Here is a 10,659-nt window from a genome sequence, read left to right as displayed (position 1 = left end):
ATGAAGTTTTATAATGTTTCTTTTTTAAAATATTCGGAAGAAGATGAGCTTCATTAGAAGAGCAATAGGAAAATTTTCTATTTTTTATATTTTCTAAGGAAACAACACTTTGTATAAATTTATTTTTTAAATATTAAAAATTATCTATGGTTTAAAAATGAAATAAATTATTTTGTTCCAAAAATAATTTAGTTACATTGTAAAAAATAATTACTATATATTATTGAGGAAAATTTAAAATATTCATGAAAATTGATTTGTTTAGAAAATTCTCCCACTTGAATAATGTTTCAAGTGCTAATTAAAATTTTGAAACATGTTTGAATTGACAATTAAAACTTTATAAAAAAAAACTTTGATGTTATTGAAAATCAATATCAATATGCCATTATTTCAAAAGAATTTACCCATCTTATTTTTATCTTTTAATTTATTCAAGAAACAATATTGAAATTATTTTAAAAAAATAATGAGTAATTGTGGATAAGCACATGTGATGTGTTTTGGCATTAAAATAAAAACTTTTATCTATTTATTATTTATCCATGCCCAAGCTCTTTAAACTTTAAAAATTATTTATAGTTATTATCAAAACAGAGGAAAAATTATATTTATTTTCTATATCAGTACATCTTTTTATATTGATAACCATTAAAATAAAATAAAATTTATTTAAGTTGTTTAAAAATAGGTTTTAAAAAAGAATTATTTTGTAACGCAAAAAAGCAAGATTTATAATTATAAAATTTAAAACAATTTCAAATTTCTTTAAGACAATAAAAATTTAAAATAAATCTGAGAAATTTTAAGATTTTATAAGGAATGAAAATAAACTTGTAATTTCAGGGAAAAAAATAACTAAAATGGAAATAAGAGTAGGAATGGATTTCCTTTTGAATTATTTTTAAATTTGAAAAAAATGAAATTCTTATTTATTAATTTCAATATGATCTTTTTAAATGAAAATTAAAAATGGTAAATTTCAAAAATATTAAAGAAAAATTAAATAAATAAATAAATAAAGAAAAAGCTAGTATAACAACACACAAATTCTAATTTTGAAATTAGTTTGAGAGAGAGAGAGAGAGAGTTTGTGTATATCTATTAATGTTTTTAAAAAAATAAATTATTAAAAGCTTTTATCTATTTTTTTATTATATATATATATATATATATTAATTTATTTAGGGCCCGTTTGATGGACATGATAGGATATGGACGGATATGATATGAGGACTGGATAGGAGTAGGAAAGGATATGTGCATGATAAGCTCATATCCTATTTTATGTTTGGTGCGCACCAGATAAGCCATTGTACATAATTTATTATCTTATTTTATGTTTGAAGTGGACCAGATAATGACAGGATATGATATGAATGATATGTAAATAGACAAAATTACCCTTTATAATATAATTATATATTATTTTTCAAAATAGACTTTTTTTAAATTTTTTTTCCTTATGATATGTTTGGATTGAGGGTCGGCGAGGGAATGTAAAGTAAAGCGAGGGTTTTGGAGGGTTAGAGTCGGGCCTTATTTGGATTGATATTTTTAATTTAACGAAAGGAAAGGAAGGGTTAACTCTGACCCTCTGAAACCCTCCGAAACCTCCATTTTCCTGGCCCCCCGATTTGGGGTGCCGGGGGAGGGAGAACCTCGTAAAGATTTTAAAATTTTTTAAAAGACCTTATCACCCTTAATATTTTTAAATTAATTACATAACACCACTTCATAAGTTTTTTCTTTCACTTTTTTCAATCTAATTTATTTTAATCAAGTATTCACATGACATCCATCACAAATCTTTGTTTTTATGTATTTCTTTTTTGTTTGCTTATTTTTTTATATGTTTGTTTATATTGTGTTTTTTATTTCTCAATTTATCCTTAAAATAATTTATCTTAACAAAATTCTACTCTTAATATAATTCTATTGCTATCCAAATTTTATTCGAAGTACAAATAAAATTAAAATTTTCTTAGAGTGAGAAAAAAACTAATAATTATTTAATTCAGCATAATTATTTTGCTATGAATTAAAATATTAAAATAGGTTTATTAACAATATTATAAAGTGATCTTGTGATGATCCATATAGAATTGTCGGAGGAATTGGTCTTTAAATCCTAATTAAGTAATTTGGTGTTCCATAATTGAGAGGAAAACTATTCTAAAAATAGTTAGAAGCTACTTTGCATCCGCTTGCCTAATTGTTCATGGTTGGTGCTACATAGGATAAAGTGCTATTCAAAATGTAGGTTGTTTTTTCTATTATAGATTCTGATGACTAATAATTTGTTTATATTTTAAAAAATTGATGTTTGGGAAATATATATTTTGGTCTCACTTTTATCTTCGACTTTGTTTTTGTCTTCTTTATGCAAATATTATATGGTTATATAATAGACAATAGTTTATTTGTGCTTCAAATCTCCGAATAATTTATTTTCTTTTATAAATTATGTGATTAGACATTAATGCATGTGTTTAAATAGAAATAAATAATGTTTTATTTAATAATAAGGGTATAATTGGTAAATCATATTATTATATATCCTTTCTTTTTCTTTCCCTTCCGTAACCAAACAAGGTTTATTAGAATCTCATCATCAAAACGCCTCGGGATCTGTTCACTGATTTGGATAAATTTATTTAAAATATTATCAAGTTATATAATTTATCTCTTTTAAAAAAAAATTAAAATAAAAGAAAAAAACATTGAAGTTGATCCTTGTAAACAACAAAATCTAAATTTTTCATTGAAAATTTTTTATTTTCAAGCTAGAAAAAAATGGCAATCAAATAACTAATTTTTCATTTTTCATATAAAATTTTTGCATGAAAAATATTCTATGGAAAAATTTTCTTTTCTAGTCATTTTCCATGTTGCCAATCAAACACAGCTTAATATCCTACCCCTGTGAACCTTCAACGACAAATTAAAACATGAAATCAATTATATTGGAATAAACCATTCGAAATAATTTACCCTTAGAACCCAAATCACAATACTTTTGAGTTAAACCCCGAGTTAAAACCAATACACCTCCACTTAGGAACGGGCGGAACACGTAAGTTGTGTTAATGTTAATAGTCATCGGTGATGGTGATAGTGATCTCAATGGTAGCTCTGACAGCAAATTTGTTGTGATGTGGTGAGATCGGCACGACAGTAGTGATCGGAGAAGGAAAGGATATCTGGCAGTGCAGGCAGATCGGTGGTAAATCTAGGGAGGTGAGAACGGTAGATCTGGCGGAAGATTTGGTGTGGCGTGGTGAGATCTGTAAGCAGTGACCGGAGGAGGAAGAGGCCGGGCGAAAAGGAGATCAGGCGGAGATCTAGCGTGGGTGGATTTTTTATATCAAAGGGAGGACGAAGGGAAAAGAAGGGTCGGAAGAAAATCTGATGCGGGACGGTAGATTTGACGGAAGATTTGGTGTGGTGCGGTGAGATCCAGCAGCGGTGACCCAAGCCAGAAAAGAGGCCTGCACGAGGAGATCTAGATCTGGTGCGGGTAGATTTTTTTTCCGCAAGCTAAAAAGGAGGAAGGGAAAAAGAAAGGACAGAGGAAGAAAGTGGAATTCATTATGTGCAGTTGGAGAGATCTATAAAGAAAGGGGGAAAAAACAAGACTAAGCTCTGAAAATTAATTTTTGAATAATTGAAAAAATTGAATATAAACAATAATGGTTTTGAAATAGAATCTCAATTTTCTAAAATATTTTGTAAGAGGTTATGATTGTGTTTTTTGCGGCCTATCAAACCCTTAATTTAAAGCTAATCACGTGTCAATTGTTCAGGTCATAAGGGACATAATTAATATATAAATATAGATATAGATATAGATATAGATATAGAAGTATAGATATGAAAGAACTTTCTCGGATGTTTGTGTAGATTTTTAATCATGTACGCAGATGAAAACTCTAGAACCTTTGTAATTTATAATTATGAAAATTTTCAGGGTTGTCTTGATAAAATACTCCCAAAATCGGTTATCTTGACGCCACGCTTCTTAATATTCTAAACCGACTTAAATAACTATTAAAAAACCTAACAATTAATCTGACCGTTCAATCTCACTCCAACTGTTTAATCTCCACCGTTCGTTTATCATCCTGACATCTATAAAACGCTATGCTGTGTTCATAGTTTACGCGTTTCGCCCTGTGGCTTCTGGGTTTTCCGGAGATGATCGGGGGTTGAGTTGAAGCCCAGGTCGTAGCCTTACTTGCGTGTTGGTGGTCTCGCGTTGATCGTCGCTATTCTATGGTTTGGTTTTCGTAGAGTGATGTTCTTCGGATTTTGGTGATCAAATTCAGGTCTAAGTCGATCTATTCGAGTTTTGATACCTAATTGTTGGATGTTCTTCCGATTTGATTATGGGAGTTTATTTTTTTCCGATTTAGTGATCTGATTTGGGGATTTATTGGTCGTTGAATCTGTTGGAGTTATAGAAAGCTTTTGTTGCAATCGGTGTTGTGATTGGGCGACAGATTGTTCCTTGTCGGTTTATTTTTGCGATTGGAGAGGTATATGTTGGGTTGATCAGTCTTCGATGATCTTCTGCGTTTTTTTTTCTTATCTGGTTTGAGTTATTGGAGAAGATTTAGTGGTCGATGTTTCTGTAAGTTTGGATTGATCTCTTATTTTACTTATTACTGATCATTGGGTCTTGTTGCATGATTTTGTGCTTTTGGCTTTGCCTTGTTTCATTGATCGTGGTGGTATCGGTGGGCCGTTGGTTTCTTCTTGTATGATCTATATAGTTGCTTCTGTTTGCGAAGGACGTGTTTGTTGGTAAGTTGGTATTATTGTTTTTATTGGATTTGCTTTTGAAGGCAATCGTTCTTACCATTTGGAGATCAGATTTTGGTTTTTCTTTGGTTTACTGATGCCATTGGAGAGAAATTGTTTGGATATTCTACCGTCTGTTTTGGTGATTGATCGGCTGATTGGGGATTGATACTTTATTCTGCAGTTAAGTTTGATTTATTTGTTACATGGATAGTTTCAGAATATAAGTTTGATACTTAGCTTTGCTCCACAAATAGTTTGCTTCAATCTCTGTTAGAATTTGTGACAACTGATTGAAAATTGGACTTTGGTTATGATCTGGTCAGAACTTGTCTTTTCTTATAAGAAAGAGGGTTTCATAACACTCAACATAATTTGACCAGAAACTTATTGCTTGGATCGGCTGATGCAAAATCTGTGATTGGAGTGTTTGAAAGCTGTAGGTCAGATTGATTTTTTTTTTCTGTTATGAGAACGCTGAGTTTTGAAGTTTGGATTGGATGTTGTTTATCTGCTGCATTGATTTTAATTGGGGTATATATGATCTAGGTAATTTGTGAAGGATTTTTTTCTTTGCTGCTATTATGTTTTGAATCAAATTTGGGTGTGAAGTTAATTTGCACCAAGAGTTTTTTCTGTTCAGCTTGGCAGAAGAAATCAATGACTGGTGCCTAGACAAGTTGCTATTTGGTGTGTTAATAATTCTTTCATAGATTTTTTGTGTTTTTTTGTCTCTCCAAGGAGGTAGCCTGGAGCATTAACTTCTGAATGGTGGCTTCTTGCCCCATTATACTCAACTTATGGTGCTTATGGGATGCTCCATTGATGTAGGGGACTTGCATGCGGTGGCATGGATAAAAGTTAGAGTTTTTGTTTGGAGGCTTTGAACAGGAAGCGGCCTTTTTGGAAGGGGGTTTTTGCATCTTTTCAAACTTGTCCTGATTTATGTTACTATATTGGCTTATTTGATTTTGTTTGGTTTATTGTTCAAATCCTGGAACTTCAGGGTTGTAGACCTGCATGAGGCTGAAATCAGTCCGTGGATCTTTTGCTCGCAGAATTCTGGGTTTATTTCTACTACTAAAAAGGGTTATATGCCACTGAACAAAGCATGGTTCATGATGAGATTTCTTGTTTGTTTTATTTTTAGTTTTAATTATTTTGTATTTTCAAATTTTAGGTTTGTAGTTACCAATAAAGCAAAAGCAGGTGAACTTAAGCTCTGTCAAAGAGTTTCTTCTTGTTCCAAAGGGGGTTTGGTATGATTACAAAACTTTATGTACAGCTTAGTGATTATTTCTCTATTGTGATCTGTATATTGTTGACATTTTGGAATTGGTAGTTGTTGAAGTTGGTTCATGTGTTTGTTTACTACTGGAGCTCCCTCTTCTTAGAACCAAGTGTCTTCCAAAGGTGGTTTCATATCACTAAAGAAAATGTGATGTGTGATTGCAATACAAGAAACTGTTCTCTATTTTAATATATTTATTGTTGGTATTTTTGAACTTTAGGTATTTACTTTTATGTGGGGGAGAAGTTTTTTTTTTTCGCAGCTTGTGTTCCATTTGAATTTAAGGTTTCTTGGTTCTAGAATTTGGTTTCTTCTGAGGGAGGTTTTTTGTCACTAAACAAAACTTGATTTCATTGTAGTTAACTTTTTCTTTTTTGATGTATTTATCATTGGTATTTTTGGATTTCAGTTATCTAGTTCTTTCCGACGTAGAAGTCTATTTTTGGAGCTTGTACTCTACTGAAATCGGGCATGTTTGGTCTAGAACTTGGTATCTTCGGAAGGGAGTTTCTTCTGAACTCTATAACCTTGTACCTTTCAACCATTTGTTTATAAAGTTTCTTTTGATCTCTATAACCCGGTACCTTTCAACCACTTGTTTTTATTAATCTGAAAATTTTGATTTATTTACCATTAGGAATTGAGAATTATTGACAATGGAAGTTACACTCGATACATTGCGTGCAAGTTAATTGGTTGTTTATTTAAAAAGCGCCTTTTCTTGTTTCATTTTGTCATCTGTTAATATGTTAGTTATGTGTTTTCTTTTACAGGGTTCAATGGTTGGAGTCATCTTCATTTATTTTCTTTCTATCGAAAGTCTTCGGCTGTATAGACTTCATTTATTTTAGTAGTCCAGAATCATTTGTTGGTGGTTTATTTGGGCTTTCTTTGTAGGGTGATGCCCTATGGATGATCTAAGATGGAAGTGAGTAGTATGGTATTATGAACTTTATATGAAATGAGATATTTGTTTTGTCTGTTGGTACATTTGATATGTTCCTGTTTTGTAACTTGGTTTGCTCTGTCATATAAGTAGGTGATGAAGAGGTAGTATACAAGTGATCTGTGTAATGTATTGACCAGGGAATGGTTGGCAATAATTAGCAAAACATCTCTATTGACACTTACATTTTTATTGGTAAATTTTGCTTTGCTTTATAAATATGTTTGCTTCAATTAGGAGGTGTGGCAATCAATGGGAAATTATAACTTGTAACTGTTATTAGGATGATCTTTCTTTTAGGGAGAATCTGGAAGTGACTAATCTTTCTTAGATGGAGAATCTGGAGTAATTGTTTGTGTTCTGGAATAGTATGGGGTTTCTTATCTCTTGAAGTGGTTTCATACGTGGTTTTTGAACTTTATAATTTTACTGCAAGTTTCTTGTATATGATTTTTTTTTTTAATTTTTTAATTTTTATTTTTTTAATGTATTTGAACTTTTGGTTTCTAGTAATCAATGTGTCAGATGTTGTCTTGGTGAACTTTGCTCCTAGTGCCTGCACATGTTTTTTTTTTTAATGTATTTGAACTTTTGGTTTCTAGTAACCAATGTGTCAGATGTTGTCTTGGGGAACTTTGCTCCTAGTGCCTGCACATGGGGTTTCCTATGACTAGACGAAATTTGCTTTCACCGCAAGAGGACTGTACAGATAGCAAGGGATGGGAATTCCTTTTGTGCCTATTGGTTTTATGCCGAGTAGTTTGTGTTCATGAACGATTTGTTTGCCAATTTTATGGGTTTTATTGAATATCGTTGTTAAGCTAGTCTGCTCATTAAGTTTCTCGGCTTTGAAGAAGAGATCAATGACTAATGCATGAACAAGTTGGCAATGAGTGTTTGTTAATGATTTTTTCATAGATTTTTTGTGATTATGGCTTCTTAAGGAGGTAGCCTTGAGCATTAACTTCTGATGAGTGTCTTTTTATCCATTGTTCTTGACTGATGGTGCTTATGGGATGTTGCATTGGTGTAGGGAAATTTCATGGGGTAGAATGGATAAGACAGAGTTAGTGTCCAAGTTTCTCACCTTGGAAGAAGAGATCAATGATTGATGCTTGGACAAGTCAGTAATGAGTGTCTGTTAATAATTTTCTAAGAGAATTTTTTGTGATTATCCCTCTTGTAGGTAGTCTAGAGCGTTAACTTTTGATGGATGTCTCTGTCCATTGTGCTCATCTGATCAGGAAGCGGTCTTTCTGGAAGGGGGTTTGCATGACTTCAAACTTGAAACTTGTTCTGATTTATGTTAGTTATATTGGCTTCTGTTTGATTTTGTTTGGGCTATTTTTGCCATTTTTGGAACTTCAGGTATTGTGTAGCCATGCATGAGGTTAGTCTGCGGATCTTTTGGCTCTTAGAATCTGGGGTTTGTTGCTACTGGAAAAGGGTTGTATACCACTAAACAAGTGTGGTTTTGCATGAGTTGTTTCCGTATTTTGGTTTATTTATTTTTGGTATTATCAAATTTCAGGTTTGTAGTAATCAATAAAGCAGGAGTGGATGAACTTGAATTCCAGCAGAGAGTTTCTTCTTGTTCCAAAGAGGGTTTGATATCACTACAAAATGAGTTTATCTCAGTATTCTGCATTTCTATTGTGATCAGTATATTGTTGCCATTTTGGAATTTGTAGTTGTTGAAGTCAATTCATGGTCCTTGTTTACTGCCGGAACACCCTTTTTATCAAACTGAGTATCTTCCAAAGATGGTTTCATGTCATTGCAACAAACTGTCCTCTATTTTGATGTATTTATTGTTGGTCTTTTTGGACTTCAGGTATCAAGTTGTCTACAAGGTAGTAGTTGGTTTTTTGGAGCTTGTGTTCTATTGGAATTTAAGGTTTCTTAGTTCTAGAATTTGGTATCTTCAACAGTGGTTTCATCTTGAGTTCATTGCAATAAACTTTCTATTTTAATGTATTTATTTATTGCTGGCTTTTTTAATTTACAGGTATCTAGGTCTCTGTGAGGCAGAAAGTAGGTTTGTGGAGCTTGTGCTTTATCAAAATCTGGGTTTTGTTAGTTCTAGAACTTGGTATCTTACGAAGGGAGTTTCTTTTTAATCTCTAGAACCTAGTACCTTCCAACCAGCTGTTTTAATTAATTTAAAAATTGTGATTTTCACATTTTTAGGAAATGAGAATTATTGATAGCGGTGCTTGCGCTTGATATGTAGCTTATGAGTTATTTGTTTGTTTTTTTCCTTTATCCAATTGCACCCCTTTTCCGTTCATTTTAGTCATTTGCACTTCTGAAGAACTTCTCTTATATGTTACTCATGTGGTTATTTTATAGGGTCCAATGGTTGGAGTCATCTTCAAGGTTGTTATGGTTAGGGGTGTAAGTTCATTGTTGATGTTAGATTTTTTTCTTAGACCATTATATTTTTATCTAATTTTTGTTGATAAACATTATTTGACTCTATTAGTTGAGGAATATTGGTTTTAGTTGGTTAGCAATTTTTTATTTGATTGATTTCCTTTGCCTTATTGTTCTTTAATGAATTTGGAATTTTTTTGTAGCATGGTGTTGCTTTAGAGATGATTTTAAATGGAAAGTGTTACTCTGCTGTGCATCTTTCTGAAACCAGTTTGTTTTTTTTTTCTTCTTTTTTAATCAGTTGAATTTGAAATAATTATGTCTAAATGTGTTGATGATTTGGGCAGTTGTACCGTTACTGAGAATCGCCATCATTATTGTTGGTTTTTATATAGTTCATTGTCACTCATGAAAAATGGATGTTGCTTTGATGGGCTTTTGGATGACTTTGTCTATTAATATTTTTGTTCATCAAGTTTTTGTGGTCATGCCTTGTAGGTCTGCATTAACTGGGAGGATCATGGGTATTAACTATTGAAGGAGGTCTAATTTGGTAGTGCTCTTATTTGTTTTGATTTATAGTCAATTTTTTTTCCCATAGTATGTTTAATTGATTAATGGTTTTCAGGCAGTGTACACTTGGTAGTATATCTTATTTGGTTTATTTGGTTTGATTAATAGTCATTTTTGCCCAAGTGTGCTTCACTGATTAGTAGTCTCTAGGTTGCGTACACTTGGTTGCTTGGATTCTAGGACTTCAAAAGGCAGTTTTCGAACCACTTCACAGGTGAAACTCATTCTGATTACTGACTAAGGATTTGATCTATTCAGAAGGCAGTTTTCGAATCACTTCAGAGTTGATCTCATTCTGATTACTGATTACTATTTGATATATTTCCATGGTTGATGGTATATGTGTGGTGATTCTGTTTTGTATGATAAACTTTTCCAACATGTTTGATCAAGGAAAATTGAAAATTCATTTTATGTATGGTGCTTGGTTTTTTGGCAAGAAGGATTCATGTCAGTAAGAAAGATTATTTCACCATTTTGTTGAACTTTCAGTGATTTAGACCACTAAGTGAAACGAGATTTTATCACAAAAAGTTGTTTTGGTATTCTGATCTATTTGTTGTTAAACTCCAGGTGGTGTAACTATTGAAGATTTTGAGGTTGCTTTAATTAATTTTGAAAACTTTGATTTCTTGTTTCTAGGATGCGAGGATTGTTGACAATGGCATGG

Source organism: Dioscorea cayenensis, chromosome 18 (genome assembly GCF_009730915.1).
Source record: "Dioscorea cayenensis subsp. rotundata cultivar TDr96_F1 chromosome 18, TDr96_F1_v2_PseudoChromosome.rev07_lg8_w22 25.fasta, whole genome shotgun sequence".
In the NCBI taxonomy this organism is placed as follows: domain Eukaryota; kingdom Viridiplantae; phylum Streptophyta; class Magnoliopsida; order Dioscoreales; family Dioscoreaceae; genus Dioscorea; species Dioscorea cayenensis.
The sequence above is the reverse complement of the archived record's forward strand: the minus strand, read 5'-3'. Positions refer to the sequence as shown.